Source organism: Urocampus carinirostris, chromosome 12 (genome assembly GCF_059441175.1).
Source record: "Urocampus carinirostris isolate Australia breed hairy pipefish chromosome 12, RoL_Ucar_1.0, whole genome shotgun sequence".
NCBI classification, from domain to species: domain Eukaryota; kingdom Metazoa; phylum Chordata; class Actinopteri; order Syngnathiformes; family Syngnathidae; genus Urocampus; species Urocampus carinirostris.
This window is the reverse complement of record NC_142360.1, coordinates 28,118,630-28,135,129: the sequence shown is the minus strand read 5'-3', so window position 1 is coordinate 28,135,129 and position 16,500 is coordinate 28,118,630. Positions and strand designations below refer to the sequence as shown.

General features: G+C 40.3%; 1 non-coding gene across 1 annotated transcript; it reads right to left on the bottom strand.

Annotated features, from left to right (window-relative positions):
• Positions 1 to 15,221: 15,221 nt before the first annotated feature.
• Positions 15,222 to 15,294, bottom strand: trnam-cau (transfer RNA methionine (anticodon CAU)). The gene has a single exon. It is a non-coding gene; the product is annotated as a tRNA-Met (tRNA).
• Between the last annotated feature and the right edge of the window lie 1,206 nt (positions 15,295 to 16,500).

Genomic DNA, 16,500 nt, shown 5'->3' with positions numbered 1-16,500 from the left:
GCATCAGGAGAAAGAGAGAGAAAAGTGGAGGGAGAAAGAGAGAGAGAGGGGGTAAGCAGAGTGAGGAAGAGAAGGAGGGGGGTGAGGGAGGGAGAGAGAGAGAGAGAGAATGAGACAGAGGGACCGGGAGTGAGAGAGAAGGGGGGTTATTAAGAGGGCAGGCGAGAGAGATGGCGAGCTAGAGAATGAGTGAGAAAGAGAGAAAGAAAGACTGAGAGAGAGGCATGGCGAGCTAGTGATTGAGAGAGAGAGAGAGAGAGATGCTGAGCTAGAGATACAGAGTGAAAGAGAAAGGGAAGGGGAGTGAAGGAAAAAAGAGAGAGAAAGAGAGAGAGAGAGAAGGAAAAAGAGAGAGGGACAAAGCAATATGGCTAGCTAGAGAATGAAAGAGAGAGAGAGTGAGAGATAGAGAGGGAGATGGTGAGCTTGAAAGAGAGAGAGAGAGAAAGAGATATAGTGGGAGGCAGAGGGAGAGGGAGAAGAAGGAGGAGTGAGGGAGAGAAAGAAAGAAGAGATTTAGAGAGAGAGAGAGAGCTAGAGAGAATGATAGAGAGAGAAAGATAGAGAGAAAGAGAGAAAAAAAAAGAGAGGGACACAAAAAGAGAGGGAGGTGGAGTGAGAGAAAGAAAGAGAGAGAAGGTAGAAGAGAGGGAGGGGAAGAGAGAGAGAAAGAAAGAGTAGATGAGAGGGAGGAAGAGAGCAACATGGCGAGCTAGAGAACGAGAGAGAGAGAGAGAGAGAGAGAGAGAGAAAGAAAGACTGAGAGAAAGGCATGACGAGCTAGAGATTGAGAGACAGGGAGAGATGTTGAGCTAGAGTGACAGAGTGAAAGAGAAAGGGAGGGGGAGTGAGGTAAAAAGAGAGAGAGAGAGAGAGAGAGAGAGACAGAATGAAGAAGAGAGGAGGGAAGAGAAAGACTTGGTGAACTAAAGAATGAGAGAGCAAGAGAAAGAGAAGGAAGAAGAGAGGGAGGGAGAGAGCGTCATGGCGAGCTAGAGAGTGTGAGAAAGAGAGAGAGAGAAACAGAGAGAAGGATGGAGAGAGGGAGAAAAAGAGTGACAGCGCGGACGTGTTATGCTTTTTCATCAGTAAACAATAACAAAACACCGAAAAAGTTGTTTAAAAAGTGGTACTTACTCTTCTTCTCCCTGAATGTTTTCCCTCCAAAAATATCGGTACATCAGAGTGACTCATGTGACTAAAATGATAGCCAGAAGATGTTTTCTATTGGCTCTTTGCACGGGACGCCATGTTGCATTCCCTGGTAGAATGAGAGCCATGACGGACGGAAAGAAGCACCCGAGCAGAAAACACTTATCAATATCAATAACTACGACAGAATTTTGTTTACAGTAGAGGGCAACTGACAGGATCGTGACACTCGGAGCGTTTCAACACATAAAAAAGCTGTTTTTTGTGTGCGTGATTTGTAAAACATCCCATTTTTTGATTCACACCCAAACAAAAAAAATTTTGAACACACAAATCATTGAATTTACGAATTTGAATTATCTCTCTGTGCATACGCCATTTTGACAGCCACTTGACTTTTAAAGCCGAGCTGTGACCTATTTGTGTCAAGGTTGCCATGGCGCCCAATTGGTCCCCGCCTTGTGGCGCCAGGTTCTGTCACGGTTGCCACAGCGCCCAATTGGCCCCGCCCACGGACACCGGCTGAAACGCGTTGACAGATTGCTCCTTGGGAGTACTTCAACGCGGTCCTTTGAGCTGTTAGTTGTGAGAGCGTTTGCAAGACTCCTGTGTGATTTCTCAAGTCCTGTGAATTTCCGTTTTTGCCTATGTTTTGACCCTATTTTATTTTCAGCCCGATCTGTTTGATTTTGACCACTCCTTCGTTCTAATTTCACTCTACTTCCATCAATCCCCGGATCAAGTGTGCGCGCATTCCTCTTCTCCCAATAAACTGTGAGTAACGTTACGCGATTGGGTTCTCATTCCTGTTTCCTGTCCTGGTTCGTGACAATTTGTTAGGTTTATAGGGTAGACCCATGTGAAGGGAAGCACAAACTGAGGGAAAAAAAGTATTAAAATAAAAACCAGGAACAAATTAACAAAGGAACACAGTGTCTCAAAACTACGAAATGTCCAAACAAAATCAAACCTGGCAATAGCCCGACCTAAAAGAGAGACTGAAATGGAAACACAAAGAACAAAGTAACAAACAAAAACATCTATGACAAAATGTCTAAACCAAAAACATGAAAGAAACAAAAAACAAATGTAATGTAGCTATGACAGTCAAAATGAAATGACCCGATGAAGGAAGCTGCCCGTTGAAGGATTTTATACATTTGACCGTAAAGGATTTTGTACAATCGAATACGAATTACATTTAATGCAAAAGATATTCACTGGCGGAGCTGTGGTGCGAGGTCAGTGCAACCTAGTGGAGAATGTTGTTTACAGGAATGGCGGGAACGGGACGTGAGGCTAATAAGATAATCAGCGCATCTAGAAGCGGAGGGGCCCTGATGACGGAAGACGGCAGGCATTGTTTTAATAAACGCTCTGCTGTTTTGAGCGTTTCCAGACATCGCGGCGAGGTGGTGGACCCCACGTGGGGGCTTCCCTGGCACGCCCATGGGAGGAGCCGGCACATCAGCTTGCGAAAAACGTGGGCCGAGGAGAGAAAGCAGGAGATCGAGAGAAGAGGCTCCAGCGACACTAATTCGGCTAATTCGGCCATATCTGATGGAGTTCTCTTAGTTAAATTGTTCAAGAAATCAAATCTGCCCCCGTGTGGAAATACCAGTCTTTTGTCCATCTTTTCCATCAAGAAATGAGCATGCATTGTTAGGAGAATGCGGGTTGTGTTTGGTTAATGGAGTCAGATAACTAATTCGAACAATTTGGTGAACGATACATTTTAATATTTAACTCCTAACACCGTGCAGTCATGAAATGAAATGAAATGAAATATAGCGCTTTCAAGTCAAGACTTCCCAAAGCGCTTTACAATGTGCTCCACATTTCCCAATAGCGGCCGTGCAGCCATGTAAGGCGCTAACCTGCATATTGGGGGTATTAGGGGTTCAGTGTCTTACCCAAGGACACTTCGACATGTAACACGGAGGAGCCGGGATTCGAACTGCGATCTCTTGATCCCCAGATGAGTACTCTACCTCCTGAGCCACTGCCGCCCCCTCGCTAGCCTGCTTATTGGGGGTATTAGGGGTTCAGTGTCTTACCCAAGGACACTTCGACATGTAACACGGAGGAGCCGGGATTCGAACTGCGATCTCTTGATCCCCAGATGAGTACTCTACCTCCTGAGCCACTGCCGCCCCCTCGCTAGCCTGCTTATTGGGGGTATTAGGGGTTCAGTGTCTTACCCAAGGACACTTCGACATGTAACACGGAGGAGCCGGGATTCGAACTGCGATCTCTTGATCCCCAGATGAGTACTCTACCTCCTGAGCCACTGCCGCCCCCTCGCTAGCCTGCTTATTGGGGGTATTAGGGGTTCAGTGTCTTACCCAAGGACACTTCGACATGTAACACGGAGGAGCCGGGATTCGAACTGCGATCTCTTGATCCCCAGACGGGCGCTCTACCTCCTGAGCCACTGCCGCCCCCAGTCATTTTATACTTGGCCTTTAATGAGAGTCAGGTCTGGATGATTTTACACACCTCTGCCCAGTTCCAAACCTGGCTGGTTCCCTCTTATTTCTTTTCCATTCCTCTGTGGATTGACAGTGGGTATTAAGCTGTCTCTTTAATTTATGGGAGATGATTGTTTGTGTTTTTTCCTAACAAGGTATCTCAGTGCCTCACCGCATCTTCTGCCAAGTATTTTTGTGTGCATAGTCATAGGAATGCCAGTGTTGCATTTGCTTTGCTTCCATTTCATTCCACAAAGGATGCTTTTATTCAACGTTATTTACTCGATTTAATAGGCCATTCACAATGCTGCCATCTTTTGACGTGGGAAAACAAAAACAGTCATTCGATGCGTCAACCACCAGGTAGGTTGGCTGTGTTCCTTATCAACAGTTATTAGATCCGAGACATTATTTTGAAATCAAAAACCTCGCTGTTGGAAGCATTCCAACTGATACTTGGGTGGGCAATTTTTCTGTTATTGTATGAACCAAGGGTTTCATTTTAGCTTGGGGGCTACATGGCACAAAAAAAACAGAAGAAAATCAGAAGGAAAGAGAGAACAAAGAAAGAAAAAGAGAGGGAATAAGGGAGAGAGGGAAATAGAGTCAAAGAGGGTGAAAAGACAGATTAAAAGAGAGAGAGAGTCAAAGAGAAAACACAAGAGAAAGGGAGGGAGAAAGAGAGAAATCAAGAGAGTGACAAAAGAAGAAAGAGAGAAGGAAAGAGACAGAAAAAAAGATGAAAGACAGAGAGAAAATCAGACCAAAAGAGAGAACAAAGAAAGAAAAAGGGAGGGAACAAGGGAGAGAGACGAATAGAGTCAAAGAGCGTGAAAAGACAGATTAAATGAAAGAGAGTGAAAGAGAAAAAAAAAGAGAAAAGGAGAAAGGGAGAGAGAAAGAGAGAAATCAAGAGAGTGACAAAAGAAGAAAGAGAGAAAGAACAACACAGAGAAAAAAGATGAAGACAGAGAGAAAATCAGACCAAAAGAGAGAGCAAAGAAAGAAAAAGAGATGGAACAAGGGAGAGAGAGAAATAGAGTTAAAGAGAGTGAAAAAGACCGATTAAAGACAGAGAGTGAAAGAGAAAAAATAAGAGAAAATGAGAAAGGGAGAGAGAAAGAGACAGAGAGAAAATCAGACCAAAAGAGAGAACAAAGAAAGAAAAAGAGAGGGAACAAGGGAGAAAGAGAAATAGAGATAAAGAGAGTGAAAAAGACTGATTAAAGAGAGAGAGTGAAAGAGAAAAATAAGAGAAAAGGAGAAAGGGAGAGAGAAAGAGAGAAATCAAGAGAGTGACAAAAGAAGAAAGAGAGAAAGAAAGAGAGAGAGAGAGAAAAGATGAAATACAGAGACAAAATTAGACCGAAAGAGAGAACAAAGAAAGAAAAAGAATGGCAATAAGCGAGAGAGAGGAATAGAGTCAAAGAGAGTGAAAAGACAGATTAAAAGAGACAGAGTCAATGAGAAAAAAACAAGAGAAAAGGAGAAAGGGAGAGAGAGAAAGAGAGAAATCAAGAGGGTGACAAAAGAAGAAAGAGAGAAAGAACGACACAGAGAAAAAAGATGAAAGACAGAGGGAAAATCAGACCAAAAGAGAGAACAAAGAAAGAAAAAGAGAGGGAACAAGGGAGAAAGAGAAATAGAGATAAAGAGAGTGAAAAAGACTGATTAAAGAGAGAGAGTGAAAGAGAAAAATAAGAGAAAAAGAGAAAGGGAGAGAGAAAGAGAGAAATCAAGAGAGTGACAAAAGAAGAAAGAGAGAAAGAAAGATTAAGAGAGAGAAAAGATGAAATACAGAGACAAAATTAGACCGAAAGAGAGAACAAAGAAAGAAAAAGAATGGCAATAAGCGAGAGAGAGGAATAGAGTCAAAGAGAGTGAAAAAGACAGATTAAAAGAGACAGAGTCAATGAGAAAAAACAAGAGAAAAGGAGAAAGGGAGAGAGAGAAAGAGAGAAATCAAGAGCGTGACAAAAGAAGAAAGAGAGAAAGAAAGACACAGGGAAAAAAGATGAAAGACAGAGAGAAAATCAGACCAAAAGAGAGAACAAAGAAAGAAAAAGAGAGGGAACAAGGAAGAAAGAGAAATAGAGTCAAAGAGAGTGAAAAAGACCGATTAAAAGAGACAGAGTCAAAGAAAAAAAACAAGAGAAAGGGAGAAAGGGGGAGAGAAAGAGAGAAATCAAGAGAGTGACAAAAGAAAAAAGAGAGAAGGAAAGACACAGAAAAAGGATGAAAGACAGAGAGAAAATCAGACCAAAAGAGAGAACAAAGAAAGAAAAAGAGAGGGAACAAGGGAGAAAGAGAAATAGAGTCAAAGAGAGGGAAAAAGACAGATTAAAAAAGAGAGAGAGTCAAAGAGAAAGAACAAGAGAAAGGGAGAGAGAAAGAGAGAAATCAAGAGAGTGACAAAAGAATAAAGAGAGAAAGAACGACACAGAGAAAAAAGATGAAAGACAGAGGGAAAATCAGACCAAAAGAGAGAACAAAGAAAGAAAAAGAGAGGGAACAAGGGAGAAAGAGAAATAGAGATAAAGAGAGTGAAAAAGACTGATTAAAGAGAGAGAGTGAAAGAGAAAAATAAGAGAAAAGGAGAAAGGGAGAGAGAAAGAGAGAAATCAAGAGAGTGACAAAAGAAGAAAGAGAGAAAGAAAGAGAGAGAAAAGATGAAAGACAGAGAGAAAATCAGACTGAAAGAGAGAACAGAGAAAGAAAAAGAGAACAAGAGAGTGAAAGAGAGAGATAAAAAGAGAGAGAGTGAAAGAAAAAGAGAAGTAAAGAATAGGGGAAAGACAAAGACAGAAAGACAAAGACAGAAAGAGAGAGAAAGAGAAAAAGAAAAAAGGAAGAGAGAGGGAGAAAAACAGAGTAAATGAGAAAAGAGAGAGTGAAAGAGAAAAAGAAGAGAACAGGAGGGAGTGATAGAGAGAAAGAAAGAAAACGAGAGTGACGGAAAAAGACAGAGAAAAAGAAAGAGAGAAAGAAAGAGAGACAGAAAAAAAGAGAAAGAAGGTTAGAAAGAAAAAGTGAAAAGAGAAATTGAAAAGATAGATGGAGAAAAAGAAAAAAGGAAGAGAGAGAGAGAAAAACAGAGTAAATGAGAAAAGAGAGAGTGAAAGAGAAAAAAGAAGAGAACAGGAGGGAGTGATAGAGAGTAAGAAAGAAAACGAGAGTGACGGAAGAAGACAGAGAAAAAGAAAGAGAGACAGAAAAAAAAAAGAAGGAGAGAAAGAAAAAGTGAAAAGAGAAATTGAAAAGATAGATGGAGAAAAAGAAAAAGAGAGAAAGCAAAATAGCTCCAGTTGTTTGCGAGTGGCGCCATCAAAGTATCAACATCAAATGGACATATTTGTACCCACCGCTGATTTTTTTTCTTGTCAGAGAGAGTGAAAGAAAGAGAGAGAGAGAGAGAGAGAGTGAGAGAGAGAGAGAGAGAGAGAGAGAGAGAAAGAGAGAGAGAGAGAGAGAGATCCTGTATATCTAGACGTCAGAACGGCCTCTCGGTCTGTGAGTGCATGCCTGTGAAGCAACAAAGCATGAAGAAAAATACAATCAGAGTCCAAAACCTGCTCAGACCTGCAGTCCCAGACTTAAGACTTCCATGAAATGAAGAATTCCAAATATCTTTCTTTTGATACCGCAGTCATTTCCTTTAAAGCGCTCGTCTTGGGATCAAGAGGTCGCAGGTTCGATTCCCGGCTGCTCCATGTTACATGTCAAAGTGTCCTTGGGCAAGACGCTGAATCCCTAATGCCCCCAATAAGCAGATATGCGCTTTGCATGGCGGACTCCCTATTGGTGTGTGAGTGTGTTTGTGAATGGGTAAGTGTGAAGCACATTGTAAAGCACTTTGGGAGGTTTTCATTGACTTGAAAAGCGCTATATAAATGCGGACCATTTACCATTTATTGGTATCTACACATGGGGAAAGCCATGTTGATTGAAGTCCCGCATATGGACATCACAAACCAGGAACGGAGACAGGACCCAATAGCGCTCGTTTTCTCAGTTTTTATTAATGAAGAGGGAGAGCAGGGCTTGCTTCCACGATCCGATGGCTGACGGACAAGAGGAGCAGGAGATGCGGAAGTGGCACTTCCGTGTCGAGCGAGGATGATCATAGATTTGCAGCAATACTAGTCGTTAGCCGGGACGGGAGAGCAAGGGCGGTATCGAGTTCAGAAACAAGGTCGGGAACAGGTGGAACGGGGCGAAGTCAGGTCCAGAAACAAGTTGACAACGAAGATCAGGCAGAGAAAAGCAGGGCAGGAACAGAGTCGGACGTAAAGGCTTACTGAGCTGGTGGCAACAGTTCGCATAAGTCAAGTCAAGTCACATTTATTTATATTGCCCTTAATCACAAAAATGTTTCAAAGGACTGCAGAGGATTACAATTACACAATTACCTGATCTTAAACCAACATGCGCGCAAGGAACAACTATAAACCCCAGCATAACGATCTGACGGCTTCCTCTTGGAAGCCGGGGGTTTAAAAAGAGAGCATCAGCCGATCAGCTGTCCAGGGTATTGGCGCCACTCGGTAATCGTGACAGTTGTGGAGTACCACAGGGTTCTATCCTGGGTCCAAAGTTATTTGATATACATAAAATTATATTTTTAATGTTTCAAAACGATTAAAATTTGTAATATTTGCAGACGACATTAACATTTTCTTTTCAAATGATAACTATATTGATTTGGTAGCCTTCATTAATCGTGAGTTAATTAACCTAAAAGTATGGATGGATATAAATAATCTTTGAATTTAAATAAAATCAAAGTAATCTTCTTTGGTAATCGCAAGGCAAATCAAGATTTAGGACTAAAAATGGATGGTGCTGCAATAGACGCTGTATCAGAAATTATGTTTTTAGGGGTCATAATAGACAATAAATGAAGCTGGAAAACACACATCAGACACATACAAACTAAAGTATCTGAAAGCATTTCAATAATTAATAAAGCCAAATTCTTTTTAAACTATAATGCATTGTATTTATTATTTTGTTCTCTAGTTCTGCAATATTTAACATATTGTGCAGAAGTCTGGGGCAATAATTACAAAAGTTGACTCCAGCCCCTTTTTATCCTTCAAAAACGTGCAATAAGAACCATACACAGGGTAGGATATCGGGATCATAGTGATATTTTATTCATGCAGTCCAAATTATTAAAATTTAATGATTTCATAAGATTTTTCACTTCACAACTGTTATTTAAGGTCAACTGTCACGAGGAGACCGGACCAGAACGGAGGCGGGAGGCAGGAAGGGAGAACTCAATTGCGTTGACGATCAAAACTTTTATTTACCGAAATAAAAGTCGTCCAAAACTCAGGGACAAGACAGAACAAACAGGCTTTAACAAAAAAAAAACGTGCAAACACAGGTTTCTTCTGACTCAAACGAAACAGGACAGAGCAAAACAGAACGGGAAATGCAGACAGAAAATGCAATGAGCCAGCACCCGCAAAACCCACAACCCACCCTCAAGTAGCACACACGCAAATTAGCTGACCTACTGCAGCCGTGCCCAGGGGGCGGGGCCAGCCGGTCGCCACGGCGAACATCTTGGACACGACATCAACAAAAACATGGTGCCAGAAAACATCCAAACATTATTCATTTGGAAAGAGGGATATCATAACTTAAGGGGCTTTAGTCAATTTATAATCGCAAAGGTGAGAACCACCAGGAAAAGTATGTGTGTGTCTGTGTGTGGAGTCAAACTTTGGAATCATTTACAAGATGAGATCAAACAATGTCCAACTCTTCACGTGTTCAAATTTAAATACAAAAAAACATTACTGGGGAAATACAGGGATGAAGAAAATGGGATATGAGTGAGATTGGAAATACTGCGTTTAAAACTATGGTTAACTTTGTTGTTATTGTTGCTATTATTATATCAGAACTATTATTCTAAATAAGTTTATTTTTATTGCTATTATTATCATTGGTGCCGCAGTGATAACTAGTCATAACTAGTGGCATGATGACGTTGAGGGATGGGTATTAGGAAGATTAGCGTATAAAATATGTGATTATTGTCATTATTATAATTATTGATATCTGACCTATGTAATGAGATTTTGTTATATTAGACACAAGAGGAGTTGTCTGTCCCCGTGTGCCCTGCGATTGGCCGGCAACCAGTTCAGGGTGTCCCCTGCCCATGATTGCTGGGATGGGCTCCAGCACCCCCGCGACCCTACTGAGGATAAGCGATGTAGCTAATGAGATGAGATTAGACACAAGAGGAGAAGAGAATTTGTAAAATGTATTGAATAGGGAAGATAAAGGGGTAGCGAAAATAAGCATCTGCTTCAGACATGTTATGTAACATTATTTTGTTGTTGACTCATTGTTTTTGTCCTGTTTTTATTTTAATGTTCAAAATAAGGTTTTTATTCATTCATAGCCCCGCAGAGACTCTCTAAATGTCTGTAGTCCTCACTCGCCTGCATGAAGACGCAAACATACACTCCGAACGATAAATCTTGTTCATTATGAAGCAATGTCTCTTTTAATAGCTTGGCTGCCACTCCCTATTCCAAACTATCTGCCACTCAAGATACAATCTCTGGGCTTCTGACAATAAATCTTGGCATCATATCATTGGATTGAATCATTGACTGGGGTGCAGGCCAAAACAGTCCTACCTGAAAAATTGGATCTGAACATTTTCATCATAATGGAGATGGTGTTGTTTGGGTATTGGGGAAAACTGCAGTGTGAAGGATTTTATACATTTGACTATAAAGGATTTTATAGGATTGAATACAAGTTACATTTATTGATTTTAATGTAAGATATTCACTGACTTGGCTTTAGTTCAATGACAGGTCACGCTGTTCCAAATGCAGAATATTTTGACTTTTGCTAACAGGACTCTGACGGAGGACGGCAGGCGTTGTTTTGAGAACAAGGCCCTGATGACGTAGAAACGCTCGGTGTTGTTTTGAGGGTTCCAGACATCGCGGCGCTCTTCTCTGAGATGGTGGAGCCCAGGGGGCTTCGTTGGTGCGCCCATGGGAGGAGTCGGCATGCCATTGTGCGGGGAAAAGATGGCCAATAGGAGAGAGCTAAAGGACTTCAGAAGAGGGCTTCCCAGTGACTCCAACGTCACTAATCCGGCCGTTTTCAATGGAGTACTGATAGGTTGGTCGTTTTGGTTGTAACATTTCTCAGAATTCACTGTGTGAATATAACTTGTTTTATATTCCTAAATATAAAAACAATCTTTCACACACACACACACACACACACACACACACACATGAAGTAACGTTTCTATAATCAGTCTAATTGCATCTCTTGTACGTTTATCAGTTTTGTACTCTTTTATTTTGAAGTTGCATTTCCGGTGTATTTATCTGTTTCCTGTGTGACTAAAGTTAACTAGACACATGGGGGCAAGTGTGGTGGCCCATCGGCCACCGGACAATGCTAATAAATTTTATTGACCTTAATGCTTGTTTTTATTTGTTTAATTCTGCCAACATAGAGTTGGATTACTTTCAATTACTTTTGGATTACTCCAATACCAAATATGCTAATAAAAGACAAAAGAAACTAAATATGAATAACATTACTCAATTTTGTGCAGGCTTTTTGGATTTATTTTTATTTTGTTTCTGTCGCATTTTATGTTAGTTTTGCCGGAGATCAAAGAGATCAAAGCCAGGGGAGAAAGCTTACCACGTGTTGTGAGTCATAATTTTATTCATATTTAGTTTCTTTTGTCTTTTATTAGCATATTTGGTATTGGAGTAATCCAAAAGTAATTGAAAGTAATCAAGTTAAAGTAACCCTTCCCAACCCTAAATATCTTACCAGAATGGTTGGAAAACTGGATTGGTCGCCACGGGACCGGACCAGATCGGAGGCAGGAGGCAGGAAGGGTGAACTCATTCGCGTTAACGATCAGTTACTTTATCAAGGAAATAAAAGTCGTCCAACACTCAGGGACAAAAACAAAAAACAGGCTTACAGGCAAACAGGAACTCAGACTAGGAATACTCACAAAACGGGGTTTTACTCAGAGCGTGCAAGTACAGGTTTCCTCTAGTCAAACAGAACAGAATAATGCAAAGTAATGCAATGAACCCGCAACCGGCAATCCCCAAAACCCGCCCTTAAGAAGCACACACGCAAATTAGAAAATCTGCTACAGCCGGTGCCAAGGGGGCGGGGCTAGCCGGCCGCCACGGCGACCATGCTGGACATGAAATTGGTCTCTCAGGAACCGTCCTCTTATGTTTCAAATCCTACCTCTCAGATAGGACGCACTGTGTTAAATATGGTGAAATGACATCTGAGCCTTTTTGTGTTACCTGTGGTGTTCCGCAGGGTTCAGGACTTGGCCCCCTTCTTTTCAGCATTTACATGCTTCCATTCAGTGATATTATTCGCAAGTATAATATCAGTATCCATGGCTACGCAGATGACACTCAATTATATCTTCCAATGGAGGAATCTGCCACACGAAATTGTGGAAATTTGGAGGCCTGCCTCACTGAGATAAAAGAGTGGATGTCACTCAATTTCTTGCGTCTTAACTCTGAAAAGACCGAAATGTTAGTTATTGGTCCATCTAAATGCCGTGACTTACTCTCAAAAACTGCTGTGAACATTGACAAATGTCACATCACACAGAGTGACTCAGTTAAAAATCTAGGTGTCATATTTGATCCCGATCTGTCCTTTCAAACACACGTGAAGAATATTACTAGAACAGCGTTCTTCCATCTTCGCAACATTGCTAAAATTCGTCCTATGCTGTCTCAGTCGGATGCGGAGATTATAATTCTCTCGTTTGTTACATCCCGTCTCGATTACTGTAATGCACTACTCTCCGGTCTCCCGAAGTCCAAAATCAAGAGCCTTCAGCTGGTACAAAATGCTGCAGCGAGGCTTTTAACTAAGACAAGAAAGTTTGATCACATTACCCCAATTTTAGCTAACCTGCACTGTCTCCCTGTGATTTTAATGTTCTGTTGGTATTATACAAAATCATGCATGGACTTGCTCCCTCATATCTTTCAGATTTAATTCCCCCCTATGTTCCGGTCCGGAGCCTTCGCTCTGAAAACGCTGGTCTACTCGTGATCCCAAGAGCCAAGAAGAAATCCGCAGGTTTTAGAGCGTTCGCCATTCGGGCCCCGGTGCTGTGGAATGCTCTGCCCTCTGAGATCCGATCTGCAACCTCAGTGGAAATGTTTAAATCTAAGCTTAAAACTGTTAGGTTTTAAGTCCCCAACATTTTTAATAACACGCTCTGAAATAAAAGTAGACATAGAGAATCGGTCATTGAGAATTGGTTATTTTATTAATCATTATCATGAGAGCGGCGGAGACCAGGCTGTTACAAATATCCTCGCTCTGAACAAGTCCCCGAACCTCCCTTCTAATATTAAGGTTCTTGGAGAAAAACAAACTTGAGTTATGGCATGCACAGGTCGGTGCACCCACTGGAATGTGAAAGAGACAGAAACAAAAAACAACTCATGGCCTTGAGGAACAGCTTACGGCTGAAAACTATACAAAAAGGGCTGAGAACACTTATAACATATTAATGTCAACTGTAGGATAAATATATGTATATAATTCAAAAAAAACACACTTGTACTCTATAACATATGAATAACTTATACTTTATGTTGATATTATGTGTATCATTTGCCCTCATGTAGGTTAATAGTCTGTAATAATAGTTTGCAATAGTCTTTGATCTGTGCAGATTTTTGAGACTTTTTGTGATTAAGGGCTTTACAAATATCCATGACTTGACTTAACATGACTTTATTTCTTTAATGGATTGAATGGTCAAGCATTTGCTCATATTTGGCCTGTTAAAGCCTGTTGTTCACAATCAAAAATCTGAAACTGATGATTTTTTTCTGACCAGACCCGGCGGCAGTAGCTCAAGAGGTAGAGCGCTCGTCTTGGGATCAAGGGATCCCAGTTCGAATCCCGGTTCGTCCGTGTTACATGTCGAAGTGTCCTTGGGTAAGACACTGAACCCCTAATCCCCCTAATAAGCAGGTTAGCGCCTTACATGGCTGCAAGGCTTCTATTGGGAAATGTGGAGCACATTGTAAAGCGCTTTGGGAAGTCATTGACTTGAAAAGCGCTATATAAATGCAAATCATTTCATTTCAGGAAAAACATGATACGAAAAAAGTTTGATCACAGCAGCTGTTAAAACGAATAATAGGAGCACTTGCGGTGTTTGGAGGAGCTGGATGATTATACACGGGAGCATAGACAATTTGAATTGGCCTTCTGATTTTTGGTGGAGGCTGTTTTTCTGTTACAGGCAAGCTAGAGACAAACACTTGCAACTTGATTTTCCTTCAGGGTCGATGGGCAGAAATGATTGAGTGTTATGAATAATTAGCACTTGACTTTACTTTTCCTGATAAGACGATAAGAAAAGGAGTATAATACCCTCTCCACTTTTGCTGTTGATACACAAGTCGAGTCGTTTGCCCTTAATCACAAGAACCAAGCGTCATTATTTCAAAGAAGACAACATTGTTTGATCAAATATTCAAACATACATAAACTACCACACAAAGGTGCTTTTCTTAAAACACTAGAGACATTTGCAAAAGAAAAATGTTAATTTTAGCCTCTCCATGCCGCCTAATAAGCAGAGCTAGCTTTGGGAGTGGTTAGTGGGGGGGGTCGTTGAATAGTTTTCATTTCAATGCTGTATTCGTTTTTGAAAGAATTATTCATTTTTAAAAAACTTAAAAGGACTCTAAACGCATACCTGTCAACCTCCAGGGCTCCTCGTATTTTCCCTTACAAAATACAAAATAATTGTACACCATATTTTTTTTTCAAACGTGTTTATTTATGTAGTTGAACATGTTATATTGTACATGTGTTTCGTGATATCATACATATTGTTAATTAACATTTTGGTGTGGATACTGAGTTGCTTGACACGAATGAGGTTTACTATAAAAAAAAGTTAAAAAATGAAGTCGCTTGGACGTTCACTGTAGAAGGAAAAAAATACATGCAAATATAATTAACTAGAATAATAGATTTTCTTATTCAAATTATGAATTCATTTTCTGCATTAAATTATTGTTGGTAATACAGTATACTGATTAAAGGGATAACCACAAACCTGTCTTTTTTAATGTTCTCCTTTTATACTTCCTTTTTTTCTTAACTTCTTTATACAACATCATAACTCGTAATATAATGCATCAAAGCAAGTGAGCCGTTTGAGAGCCGAAATAAAAACGGTTCTCTAAAAAGAGACGGACTTCCTTTCACTACATCAAACCTCTCGCTTTTGCAACGAAAAAAAAACGATACAGAGATAGAGGCTACCGCGGCGAACTCGTTTGACTTGATTGATTTGCCGTTTCATGATAGTCGGTGTATACCGGATGGTATCCATCATTGAGAAATTAGCGTTTTTTCCGTACAGATTTTCTTGTACGTCGTACACGTCTTAAAATGTATAATAAACGTACTTTGTACGGCAAAAAACGCACAGGTTGACACGTATGCTTAAAAGGGCCCAAAATGATAGACGATACACGATCAAAATTGTACTGACAAAACATTTGCCCCGAGTGAGGATCGAACTCACGACCTTCAGATTATGAGACTGACGCGCTGCCTACTGCGCTATCGAGGCGTTGACGACCCAGACGACCCAGTTATTATATAAATGTCGACATAAGCGGGATATAAATGTGCTCGTCCCCAGGTCTCCGCTTCCTGACACTTAAAATTCACTTTTAATGGCCGACGTGTTATACGTTAGTGGAGTAGTTCATTAATAGTTTTAACAGTGGCTGCGTTCGTCGGGCTCAAACTAATCGATTGACGCGGGGACGTTTTCAGGAAGTCATATGGCGGCAGCTGAAGCGTTGCATTTTGGGACTTGTAGTCAGAAAGTTGTTAGCGCTTCATCTAGCAGGGCCAGAGCCAGCCCAAGGCATAAGCTCTCTAAGCGGCTGCGTAAGGCCCTTCAACCACTAGGCAAGAGCACTCTGTGTGTATACTAAAAAATACTTTTACGGGAATACAACAAAAATACTACACAATAACTGCAAAACTAAATGTCAAATATAGTGGTTAAAAACAAGGACCTCGTATATTATTTTGCCTTCATTCCGAAAATAAAGAAATAGCAAAGAGTTACCACAAATATACTACTACAGAATTATATACTCCAAAAATACTACAAAAAGACATCGACAGTGATGTTACAAAAATACTAAAGAAATGTGACAGAATACTACGATGGAAATACTACATTTCTACAAAAATGCTTTTAAAATACTGCTTTGTAAATACATCAATTATACTTCTACTGAAATACTAAAAAATACCAATACACAATTCCACAGTATAAAAAACTACCAGAGAAATATGACTACAAAAATACTACTACAAGAGGTTTACAAGAGAAGTACTGCAGATTACACCTATAGAGATACTAAAGAAATTCTCCTACGGAGCTATCAAAAAAATACCACAAAAAATAAAACTACACAAACACTGTCCTACAAAAATACTACATAAATACTACAGATACTGTATACAACAAATATTCTTATATGGAAATACTACAAAATACAACAGAGATAGTGCAAAAATACAAAAAAACAATAGGTCAGTAACACTACAAAAATACTATAAGCATAAAACTACTGTAATAATACAAAAATACCACGAAAATACCACAGATATACAACAAAACATCTACTTTTGAAATACAACAAAAGTACAACAGAAAAACCTAAAAAAACTGCTATGGAAATACTACATGAAAATGACTTCAGAAATACTACAAAAACAGTACAAAAAGAAAACTAAAGTAACACTACAAAACACA